Source organism: Macrobrachium rosenbergii, chromosome 44, assembly GCF_040412425.1.
Source record: "Macrobrachium rosenbergii isolate ZJJX-2024 chromosome 44, ASM4041242v1, whole genome shotgun sequence".
NCBI classification, from domain to species: Eukaryota; Metazoa; Arthropoda; class Malacostraca; order Decapoda; family Palaemonidae; genus Macrobrachium; species Macrobrachium rosenbergii.
In genome coordinates this window covers 37,333,070-37,343,069 of record NC_089784.1, presented here as the reverse complement: position 1 = coordinate 37,343,069, position 10,000 = coordinate 37,333,070, and the positions used below count along the sequence as shown (strand labels likewise).

The 10,000-nt window shown below is 34.5% G+C and overlaps 1 protein-coding gene across 3 annotated transcripts in view; it reads left to right on the top strand.

The window, feature by feature from the left end:
- The window catches only part of LOC136829532 (uncharacterized), an 821,233-nt gene that overhangs the window by 364,241 nt on the left and 446,992 nt on the right, over positions 1–10,000 (top strand). The gene's annotated exons all lie outside the window — the stretch shown is intronic.

The window sequence follows — 10,000 nt, the reverse complement described above, 5'->3', positions numbered from 1 at the left end:
AATAATAATGAGAAGAAAAAGAAGAAGAAGAAGAAGAAGAAGAAGAAGAAGAAGAAGAAGAAGAAGAAGAAGAAGAAGAAGAAGAATGATGTTAGACGAATGAGATAAAGTGAATATGAGAAACGTATGCTTCATCAGTTTCATATTTGTTAGGAAATAAAGATATTTGTTCCATAAGTTATTAAACAATAGTATTCTTTTCTTTTATTTGTATTATATACTATACTAAATAATGACCGACTGAACGCAAATCTATGGACTCTCTCTCTCTCTCTCTCTCTCTCTCTCTCTCTCTCTCTCTCTCTCTCTCTCTCTCTCTCTCTCTCTCTCCGTTGGAACTATACTGTTCTGGAAGAAACTTTTGTTTTGATTATATTTTGTTACCAGCGAACTGTGACTACTGTGTACAGTTTCTTGTACTTTTTTCCAGTTTATGGCATTCTTATTTCCCTTGGTCGCGAAGGTTGTCATCTTATGGTTTTTCTCTTCTAATCTTTTTCGAAATGATAAATTCAGTTTCCATATCAACTTTTGGAACCCGCTTAGTTTAAGGTTTCTCTACCGTTTGATACCGAGTTCTTATGATCATTTAGTGCCGATGACTCTGGTAGTTACAACACCAATTTTAATGTTGAATCAATTAATCAGTTAGAATGGTTTTTGTAAAATTTGCATTTTTATTCGAAGTAAAAGAAAAGTTACTTGAATATTACATGTCATTCTGTGAATATGTCTTTTTACAGTTTTCCTCAGTTTTATTATCAAAACCGCGCACACGTCGACGGAAATGTCGGAAATGTGAAAGAGCAGAGATTGGTTAGGTATGGTTCCGAAGCTTTGAGTGAGGTATCTGCTCGCTCATATAATGTGTCAGTGGTTAGACGGCTGGCCAAGGCTGGGCGACGGCAAGTGTAAACGGGAAGTTTATTACCCGTAGGCTATTGTTGGTACACGCAGAAAAAGATAAATATTTCTTCCTCTACAGTTGATTTTGACAAATTGTTTCTGTAACCGTGAATGTTTTGTTATTAGGTTGTTTTCATTAAGACATGAAGGTTTTTGGTGAATTGTGAAAAACTGAAAGTTTTTGTGTCTTTGAGATTTTCTAAATATAAATGTGAAGACCGTTTTTATATAAATTTTTAAAGATATTTTCTTCAAAATAATAGAGAAAAAATATTTGATTCCCCATTATCGCAAAAATTCCTAAGTATCAATAAATTGCACTTCAGCTTTTACCAGGGTTTTCTGTGTACGGTAATCTCATTTCTTGTAAAAGTAAAAACATGTCTTTTTACATTTGGTTTCTACGTGAATTCCTTTAAGATCATTAAAAAGAGCATTAGATTCACGGTAACCAGAGAGGTTTCAAGTTTGAGCCTAACTGCTGTATTGCCCGTATGTGCAAAGATCACCTGTTTACCCTCACTATCTATATAATTTTCTCCAAAACAATAAAAACCATTTGCTTTCCAGCTTTCCGAAACCTCAGACCCATTCTTTTCCTTCCAGCCATTTCCCCCTGGCGGACTTATGCTCAACCATCACGATCGTGGGTTCGGGGACATCAACCAAACTTCACCAAAAAGTTGTGCCTAGTAAATCGAGGTCTATTGACTCCCCTTGTTGCCCCTCTTTCCTTCCCCCTCTCTATTTCTTTTATCTCTTCTCGTTTCTCTTTATTTTCTCCATCCAGACTCCCTTGTTTCCGTTTCTCTTCTCCTTTATCCCTAAATCTTCTCTTTCTCTCCCTCCTATTCTCCCCTTTCTCTCATTCTCATCTTCCCGCTCTCCTTTTTCTTCCCTTTTCCAGCTTCCCTTATCCGCTCATTAATTGTTTCTTACTGCCCCTAACTCGCCTCCTCCCTTATGATTACTCTTATTCACCCTCTTCTCTTCCTCCTCGCTACTATTCTTGTTCCTCTTTTTCCTCCGCCTTTGTCCTCTTCCCTCTTCTCCCTCCACGTTCTTCCGCATATCTCTCTCTTCGTCCTCTTCTCCCTCACATTCCCTTCCTCTCTTTCATGTTTCCCGCCTTGTTCTCACTCCCTGCTTAGTCCTCTCTCCCTCCTACTCTTCCTCAAACCCCCCACTCTCCAGCTCTTCCCTACACCCTCCTGCCCTTCTCAGTGCCTCCTCCTCCTCCTCCCCCAACTCCACCCATCCAGCACAACCTCCAGCTCATATCAAACCCTCGGATAGCATTCGCAGTTTGACCTCTCCACTTCCCCCGAAAGATATTGACGTAGGAAAAATATAGAATAAACGCCATGTCTTCGCTTACAGTTTCCATTTAGAATGTCGTTGCAAATGTATGCAGGTGTGACAACCATGGCACGCTGCAACGTTTATTGTTTTATTGATATCCCTTATCTTTAATCCGATGTTCCATCAACGTTCGCTCAAATCCCAGTGTGTTCTTTGGGGATTTTGACAGGAGGCTCCAGGAATGAAAGGAAAACTGCAACTGTCAAGGCAATTGTTCCTCTATCCTTACAAACTTGCGTATACATGTGAGTTTGTATGATGGGACAGGTGTGCTTTTAACAGTTTACAATATTCCAAAATATATTCTCACAGCATGCACACAAATATACACATATATATATATATATATATATATATATATATATATATATATATATATATATATATATATATATATATATATATATATATATATATATATATATATATATATATATATATATATATATATATATATATACATACATACATACATACATACACAAAAATCGTTTGCTGTCCAGTTCACTTTAGCTTAAGAATAATTTTCACTCGAGGGAAATTATAATTGATAAGTACTTGAAATGTAGAGTAGCCACCTTGGAATAGGATGTAGGCGAGTCACGTTTATTTTATGTTTTTAGGGTAAGTCTCAATATGATATCGTCATCGATGCATGATGACCGGGTCTAATGCCCTCCTGATTGGTTCATGCTGCTGTCTTTTCATCGATGACGCCAAACCGTAGAATATTTGATGTGAAGGAAAGATATATATGTATATATAAATGTCGCCTAATATCAAATTCACGCTACCTCGGGAATATCCCCGATGGAATTGTCACCGAGGGGGAATTTATAATTGATAAATGGATTGGTACTACCGGGTCTCGATCCGCCAGTACCAATCCATTTATCACTTATAAATTCCCCTTCGGTGATAATCCTATCCATTTATCACTTATAAATTCCCCTTCGGTGATAATTCCCCATCGGGGATATTCCCGAGGTAGCGTGAATTTGATATTAAGCGACATTTGTAGCTTCATGATTGTATATAAATCACGGTGTGATAAAAAAAAATGCCTCCAAAAATACCCAAAATATTACCTGATTTTCAGTCATCTATAGGTTCTACCAGTACAAATAAAACGCTTAAGATACAATTAGCACATGTGTATTTTCCTTAATAGTTACACAGGGCCCTGTTGCTAATATTACGCTACTTAATCATGCAATTTTAGTCGAAAGGTACTCGGAGGCGACACGCACCAGGACTGCCTTTCGGACGTGCTTCTTAGCCCGTCGACCGCTAAACCCTGACTGGTGTTTAACTTTTCAAACTGAACTCCCTTAGGTCGTAGACCTCGCTGATTGGTCTCTTATAATCGAAAGGAACCAATAAGGGTCTTCGATGAATTACCACGCCAAACCTCAACGATCGTATGGCGTCCGACGACTCAGCAGTATCTATCTGTTCGTTACTCTCTGATCACAAAGACGTACAAACAACTAGTAGATTTTCTGTTACGCCTCAAACATGAATTTCTATATAAATCAGTTCACCACTCCCCCCCCCTCAAAGTTCTGCGTCTTGCAGGACTCACAACACTATTTTTTTTGTTTTTTTCAATTAGTTTCTCTGCTATTTGTGCACTGCCATTTGAGTACCTTACCTCCCGATATATGTTATCAGTAATTCATGCAAAAACAAAAACTAAAATTTAGCAAACCAGGGTCAAATTGTGCGGTTGCAATTGGCAATTTACAGTGTTATGAATTCCACGCATGACATTGTTATGATTTGGTTTATTTATTTTTTTTTGTATAATAATAATAATAAAAAAAGAGAATCATATAGGATCAATGGAATAATAATTTTTAGCTCTACACATTAAGACACACGGATTGAAATAACCTGCAGTTCAAATAATCAAAACAAGACAAAAAAAAAAACCAGATTACTGTCAATCATTAAGACAAAATAATCTTGTAAAAATCACAAAATTTAAACAAAAAGAATAAATGATATCAATAGGCATGAATAAAATCAACTACAAAAAAATGAATTAAAAGATCATGGAATGCAAGTACATACTGTAGACACGTTTATGATGTTTTCTTTTCACAACAGCACATGACACTAGTATTTGTAACCTTCGTCTGTATGCACACTGGGTGCACTATTAATGATCCCCAGACATGCTTGCACATCATTTTCACTCTCCTCCCCCAGATAGCCAGGCAGTCCCATGAAAGGAGGTACTTTTTTTATACTTGGCGTATAAGATTTTTTAAAATTAAAAGGTCCGTTATGGGAAATTTTTAAGGTTAATATATATATATATATATATATATATATATATATATATATATATATATATATATATATATATATATATATATATATTATATATATATATATATATATATATATATATATATATATATATATATATATATATGTGTAGGATAACCTCCTGCTTCAGGGATTCGAACCGACGACCACCAAGGCAAGAGGTCGACGTTAAGACCTGGAAAAATTAACGACCACTGCCTAACTGGTCGGCGATTCGAATCCTTAAAGAAAGAGGTTATCATTGACATCTTTTTCCATGCGATGCTGCCTGCTTACAATGAATACATATATATATATATATATATATATATATATATATATATATATATATATATATATATATATATATATATATGTATGTATTATATATGTATTACATATAAATATCTATATCTATATGAATAAATAAAGAAATAAATATATATATATATAATATATATATATATATATATATATATATATATATATATATATATATATATATATATATATATATATATATATATTAAAAATAATAGCATATAAAAATCTTGCACTTTATTCTGAGAATGAACGCTTAAATTCTGGATATATAAAATATATATTTCTCTCTCTCTCTCTCTCTCTCTCTCTCTCTCTCTCTCTCTCTCTCTCTCTCTCTCTCTCTCTCTCTCTCTTGTAATTTAGTCCCTGTGGAATACACAATGGCTCAGGAGCCTATAGAGAGAGTTGCGCGTAGGAGAAGCATGCCCTTAGGTACACTTCAAGTTAGAAAGATCAAAGGTCTCGGCTAAAGAGAGGGAATACTTGGAGGTTTCCTAACCAGAGTAGGTTTAGTGTGTTTAGTCTCTCCTCTTCAGTGTGCGGTCGTGAAATGCTTGTGGTTAAAGGCACGCCTCGTGGCCTTGATGTAGATATGTAGTGAGTTCGAGATTTTAAAATTATATATAATGTGTGTGTGTGTGTGTGTGTGTGTGTGTGTGTACTATATATACTGTATACACACGTGTATATATATATATATATATATATATATATATATATATATATATATATATATATATATATATATATTACATTATTTCTTTGACCGAAGCAGTAAATAAAATGCCTGGACATGATTGATGTCAGTGTGTCACAACCAGGGTGTAAAAGGATGGCATGGCCTGAAAATTCATCTGAAAATACTATGTTGACAATTACAAACCTATCCCTCTGTGAAGTCAGAAACTCTAATCCTCTCATGGAAAATGGCTATAAAATATGTATATATATATATATATATATATATATATATATATATATATATATATATATATATATATATATATATATATATATATATATATATATTATTGTTACTAGTCGTGCAAATTCCGACATTCCAACACTAAATTAAAAAGTAAACATATTTAAGATGGGTCCTCTTGGTTAATATATTCGAAAGGCCAGAGTGTAGGTAAGGAGAAGGTTGAAAACCTCTGGCTAGAAATGGCTATCTCAGTTGTTTTCGCAACAGGTTCAGACCATGCAAAATTGTCTGAGTCTTCAACTTATACAGCCTGCGCAACATTAGACAGAGTAACACCTGTATACGGTACAGATTTCAACATTACTTAGGATGATTTACTTTTTGGGTAAAAAATTATTTTTCACTGGTTAATTACCCAAAAGCGAACCAAAATCTCTCAGGAGAGGTTAAATTTATCATCGTCATAAGTGGCTGAAATATTTACGTTGAAATCAGCAAACCAGTTGTTATATAATGATACAGAAACTCATTTCAGAACTGAAGTTCTTTATGGAAATATGCATTAACATATAACTTAGATTTATTTTCTTATTTCAAATTCTTTACTTTTTTATTTTGTTTAAACCTTGGCTCCTTCCTTTAATTCTCTCGAAACTTCTGAACTTTATACTTGTTTATCTGAAACCTGTCACATCCATTCAGTTTTATTAGCGCAAAAACCATGAATTCCATGGAGATGCGGCAAGCAAAGAAACACGAGTACTTTTCCCAAACCTTTACAACAGAATTGACTAGCAGACTAGCAAGGGGCATGTATTAACAGGAAAGTTGGAGAGAGGAACGTAGGTAGAAGAAAAATGAAAGTTGGATATTGATTTCAACTTACTCTAAATGGAAGAGCAATAAAAAAAATGGAGAGTTCTTTACAAATTCCTTCAAGGGTCAAGAAAAACATGTCGAATAAGATGATAGTAAAATCAACAGGGGAAACACATATTTAAGAAAGCCATAGAACTAGTAGACAATTAATAATTGTATTAGTTATAAACATAATACTCCGAGGTCTCTTGCGCAGCTTTATACGAGCAGTTATTGTAAATTCTTTAAAAATCATCATTCAGAATCCTTGAACAATAAATACTTGTTAAGTACGAACTCTCATATGTTTAAGATACTTTCCTAGACCACATAAATAAAGCAGTACACAGTTCAAGTTTGTGGTATCTTCGCAGTTTGTTTCTCGCAATACCCATTCTATGAAAAATTAACGACTTTTTCTCGTGGTTAAAATTTAACTTAGATTGTCCTGGAATATACTGTATATAAAATATCTCTCGAGGTGATATGTTCATCTGGGTAGTCACCCACTAGCTCTTCGTTGGGCGAGTCGGTAGAGTTGTGGGCTAGCGCTCGGTAGGCCCGAGTTTGAGTCTCCGGCCGACTAATGAAGAGTTAGAGGAATTTATTTCTGGTGATAGAAATTCATTTCTCGCTATAATGTGGTTCGGATTCCACAATAAGCTGTAGGTCCCGTTGCTAAGTAACCAATTGGTTCTTAGCCACGTAAAATAAGTCTAATCCTTCGGGCCAGCCCTAGGAGAGCTGTTAATCAGCTCAGTGGTCTGGTAAAACCAAGATATACTTACTTTAGTCACCCATTGACAGGGCACTTGAACTTAGCTTAGTGTCTCTTACTTCCTTCTACAAGTATTGTGCACATCATTATAACACAAAGAAATAGCAGAGGTACAGTTGAAACAAGTTGCAGTTTAAGTGCCGTGACAGGGTTACAGTGCGCCAAAATAGACCCCTTCAACTACATCATTAACTTTCCAAAATCTTTAGTTTACACAGATAATGGAAAAGGAATTATAGTTGAGAAGTGCAGAACTGAAACTTGAAACTAATAGCTAATATTCATTTGACAAACATTTTTATGACCAAGGTAAGAAAATAAAAGCAAAGGTGTTGATCCGACAGATTGATGCCCTTTCTTTCAAATATTTAAAAACTTGAATCATTGCTAGTATAATTCCAATACCTGAATTCACAGGGAATATCAACAATACTATGCCACTTAGGAAAAAGAAACCAGAGATTTTTCTTCCCCCACTTAAGATAACGTATCTGAGGCGGTTCTTCTCTTACGATGACTTTAGGGGTTGTCTGTGGTCGGCTTCTTCCCTTCTGTGAGCAGCGAAATGTAACTGAGAAAGAAAATATATAGAAAGAATATGCTTCACCTAACGTTACAATTATTATCGTGAAACAAGAATAATTTACAGATAATGAATTCCATGTTGAAACTTGCTGTTGTCCAGCCTGGTGCTAGCTTTCCTTACCACGGGACCTTATCATGTAAGCAGGTTGAACTTACCTGGTATGAGCTTTGGGGTGGTATGTAACATTCCTAGGGTCCGAATATGCCATGTCGACCGTTCCTTATATTACCATCATTTTTAACATTGCGGATATATTTTCATTATATATATAATATATATATATATGTATATATATATATATATATGTGTGTGTGTGTGTGTGTTTATGTGTGTGTGTATGTATATATATGTGTGTGTTCGCGTGTGTGTGTATTTCTCGTATTAGGCTTCAAAAACACTGGATGTTTTAAATCCCAGATTCTTCAATTTACAAAGTACAAGATTTGAAAGATATACAGTCTTCTTCATCAGGTATCAGTGTACTGATGAAGACTGTGTCTTCGAAAGCTTGTACTTTGTAAATGAGAGAAGCTGGAATCTAAACCATCCCGTCTTACTGAAACCTAATACAAGTAATATGAATAATATGAATATATATACACAGTGAGGTTATGTGGCTATATATATATATATCACACACACACACACACACATATATATATATATATATATATATATATATATATATATATATATATATATATATATATATATACAGTATGTATGTATGCATGTATATGGGATAAGGTCCGTGGTTCGCCTCCTTTCTGCAACTACCAGTGAACCAGGCTATGGACTGGTACTGCTAAATGTGGGAGTCACGAAAAGAGCGCGGCGATAGCAACCCCATCTCAAAACCATTTCTGAGAAAGGTGCATAGTAATATATATGTCCATTTCCTGGGCAAGCCGGTAACGTTTCGTTCTGCGAATGAGGGTTCGCATCCTGTTACGGAAGTCAGATTATCTTTGCATTTGGATCTCAGGCTTTGTAGTGAGAAGCTTATCCAGCAAGTGTGAAGAATTCTAGAAGTTAAGAGGGCACTGTTGTTATTACAGTTACATACGTATCTGGAAAAAACTATTTATATATGTATGCATTTGTGTATGTATGTATGTATTATATATATGTATATATATATATATATATATATATATATATATATATATATATATATATATATATATATATATATATATATAGATAGAGAGATAGAGAGAGAGAGAGAGAGAGAGAGAGATTGTAACATTAAATTAGTTTTTAAGTTTGATTAGCATTTTAAGAAGGAAACGCATCTTTTTTAAGTGTGTCATTTGATGGTATATAGTAAACAGAAAAAAAAACCACATTCCTTGTTTTGATAAATAATTATTGCTCTGGTTTTTAGCGTCCAAGGTCTCTAAAATCTAAGTAACAGCACATCCCAGCGGTGACATATTCAGTTCCGTAGATAGGGCTCTTTCAGAATTTAACTTAACCCAGGAATAGTTGATTTACGTGTCTCTGGAGTCTCCTCCTTAGGTGTTGAGTAAAACTGGATCATTCAAGCGCGCAGTGTTTGTTGTCAAATTTATTTATCTCAAGGCTCTTAGTTCAACGATTTCTACTATATTTTCTTGAGTGATATTCAGGAAAAACTCTCTTGAATCTAAAATAGTATTCACAACAAAACAGCCTCCAGGAAACTAAGTAGATCCCCTTTAAAGTATTAATTCGTTTATCTACTTTCCACAATACTCCATATACGTGTTGTCTTTAAATCTTTTCGATATATGGTTGCTTTTTCTCAAACCCTAATGGGACTTTGGAAATAACGCTTTAAACCGAATAGAATAATGTTTACAACATGGCAACAAAGAAGAAAATAAGACGGCCCTGTTTTTCCAATTCAATTTTGATGTATTTTCTTCCTGAGATTAGAAGGATTTACTCCTAATTCTGA